The sequence below is a fragment of the Acanthisitta chloris genome, unplaced genomic scaffold (assembly GCF_000695815.1).
Source record: "Acanthisitta chloris isolate BGI_N310 unplaced genomic scaffold, ASM69581v1 scaffold5288, whole genome shotgun sequence".
Taxonomy (NCBI): Eukaryota; Metazoa; Chordata; class Aves; order Passeriformes; family Acanthisittidae; genus Acanthisitta; species Acanthisitta chloris.
The window spans coordinates 301680-304987 of record NW_008688628.1 but is presented as its reverse complement, the minus strand read 5'-3'; positions in this window follow the sequence as shown (position 1 = coordinate 304987).

Here is a 3308-nt window from a genome sequence, read left to right as displayed (position 1 = left end):
TCTACATGTTTTTTTCTAGACATGAAGAAGTATTGAACCAAAATATTGTGACCTAGGCACCTTCACAGCTTTTGGCCAAATGTGCAGAACTCTTGTGTCTGACTTGGCAGAGCAAAGAAACAAATAAACTTTAGAATTTTATTGCCTACCTAAAAAAAAAAAATGTTCCAAACTGGATATTGTTATTCCCTTTATTCCAGAAAGAGTAACTTGCAAGGAAATTCTAGCTTAAGAGTAAAATATTTAAAAATCTTATTGAATTTTGTTTCTTTAATTTTATATTTTTTTTCTGAATATCAGCTGTTTGAAGCTCTGTGGGAGTAGAGAACCTTAGAATTGTTAAGATAGATTTATGAAGCAGGTGATAGAGTTGTAAACATATGATTAATTGCTTAAGGTTTTTGAAAAATACATTTACCAGTTCTTCCAATTATCACATGGGAATCATGCACGTGTGCACGTGCACATAGAGGCTGCCCACATTGGGTATAAACAATTTATGTGAGAATGGACCCTTTAAACAGATATGTTCAACTTGTGATGGGATATAAATAATCAATTATATGAATTTCCCTAATTTCTAAGTGCAGTTTGAACATTTGAGACACAATGTCAGGAAATACCATAATAAAAAGATCCTCTTTGTATTTTTCTGAATTGCTCTTTGAATCTCAAGGGAACCTGACATTTTAATTCACTTGTTCTCAAAACAAAACAAAAATTAGCTTGAACTAAAAAAGTATGAATCTGAAAAATAACACAAAGTTTTAACTAATTCTTGGCTCACTAAAAAAAACCTGAACCTACTCCAAAACTTAACTAACCCAAGATAATGCAAGGCACAAGAGAAAGGTTTTACAATGTGTGAATGCAACTTCAAGAGTTGAATTTGTTTAGGGAATTTGTATTTTCTGCTTCTTTCTTCAGGAGCCTATTTGCATTTTAAATAATTAAAACATTAAAACTGAAAAATTTATAAATGAGAGCTGCGAAGAGAATCCTGCTTGGCAGACAATAGAAAAGAAATTATTACCCTGCTAGGTTTGCTTTAATGTCATATCTGTCAGTCTCCCCAAGGTAGGTTCATTACCATACCAAGTGCACCTCCTGCCACCACCTCCCCCCCCACATACTCTTTTTCTTCCACTCCCTGCCACTTAAGGACTCTGGATCTCTAGGGGACTTTGATCTCATTGTACACACTAACCCAAACAGAACCTCTGCTGTTCTCAATAATTTTTTCTTTAAAAAAAAAAAAAGAGAGGAGTGTGGAGGGGGGGAGGGGAGTGAATTTGTGTGAAGAGTGACAGAACGCTTTGTCCAGCGCAGCTTTGGCTGGTTGTAACAAGCGTCAGGACATTAGACGCAACAAAAGCTGGATTGGCAGTATCATCAATCACGGCTCTGACAGTCGACTTCAGTTTGTTTGTTCCACTCTGCATAATAAGTGATTGGATCAGGTTTAATTAGATATTGGGTAATCAATCATTGCCAACAAGGCAACCCAGCTTGGGATCTAGATGCTGCAAAGGGGGGGAAAAAAAGCAAATCTCATCCAGGATGCATAAATACTCAAATGTATAAGCACATAGGGTGAAGCTTCAGAGGAAGGGTATAAAGATGTCTGCAAGATGGCACATAATAGAATCGTTCACATCTGTACTACTTGTTACCAGACATCTGCAGTTTGACATTTTACTTTCACTGCATAATTACTTTTCAATATAATATAATATACTGACCTGAGGGAGAAAGACAAAGCAATTAAATTATGCATAAGATCCTTTCCTCCCCAACCCTTACCAAAAAGACAAAAAAAGAAAAAAGAAAAAAAGAGAAAAAGCAAGAATAGGAATTAGCATTCTTATGGCTTTTTGAAGAAAAGGACAGAAAATGCTTCTTCCTGCCTGCTATGATGTTGAGTCCCACTGCATAACTTGTCAAATCGGCTACTGTGAATTGAGATTACAGTAAATTATATTTTCTATCTTATTTTGTGGTGTGTACCTATAGATTAAGGCCCATGCAATGGAGTAAAAGGAGTGATAGATGGAGCAAATTAATCCCATTAAATTTAATTAATCCCATAAATAGAGAGAAAAGTTCAAAAAATATTCTTCTAGAAGACCCAAAGGGATGTGTACTTGCATTTTTTATAAACATATAATGCTGATATAAATTAACACAGGAAAGGTGTATCACTCTTTAACAAGGACCTTGTTGTCAGAGGCCATTTTACTGTGCAAGGTAGGGCATGCACAAGGCAGGTGGGAGCAACATGATGCTTGACTCTGGTGTGCTCTGCTGCCTAACAGTGCACAGTTCATGGGTGGACTTATCATGTCCATGCTGAGACTCAAACTCCATAGGCAGTCAAACCCCATAGAGCAAACACCCTGCTTACTGGGATCTAGTGCTGTGTTTAGGCATCTTGTAGGAATTAAATGAGTTGCAGCAAGAGAATCTGCATGGAGGGACATTGGTGTGGGGTAAAAATCACTGCCCTGACAAGGATCCGGAAGAATTTCTGCCTGTGTCTACTACAAACCAGATGAAAGTTTGATTTAAGGGGTTTATTATTTGGTTTATCTGATCTGGTACTTGTTTTCTGACAGCTGAGCTGTCAGATGTCTATGGCCTCAGTTAGGCAAGACTGTGTTGGGTAAATACTATCAGAGGAAATTGATCATACTGAAAGGACCAGTCTGTTTACAGGATGTAACAGTAACTTCTGTCCTTTAGACCTTTAAACCACAACAGGGGGAGAAGCTTGCCAAGGGCTGGTGACTAAGACCTCATACAGCAAAAGAGCCAGTTTGCATTCTCCTTTTCACAGCTCTTGTTGGCAAAATTTCTGGCTTTGCAGTAGAAGGGGAGAAACAATAGGCAACATGGTCAGACATAGTACCCCTCTGATTAAAATGTTTTAATTTGGAGAAAGGAATTCAAGATTTATCGATCCAAAAAATCACAATGAAGAGTGGGCAGACACAAGCAGCCTGTTTGAGTAAAGCATCAGGATGTTAGATTTGTGGTCTGGAATTTGCAGGCGTTTTCTGGAATTTGCAGGTGTAGTCTGGAGTTTGCAGTGTGGAAAAAGTATCTGAGCTTTTGTATTATTACACCAGTTTTACAAAGGAAGGAAAAGGAAGGGAAAGAAAGGCTGTGATAAAGACTTTCCCTTGCTCAGCTGTGATGTGCTACATCGAACAATGTTTCATGTTTGACACACACTTTAACCTGACACTAGTATAGTGATAGCCTGAGTATTTTGTCCACTGGAGAAAGCTTTTATCTTGATTTGTTGT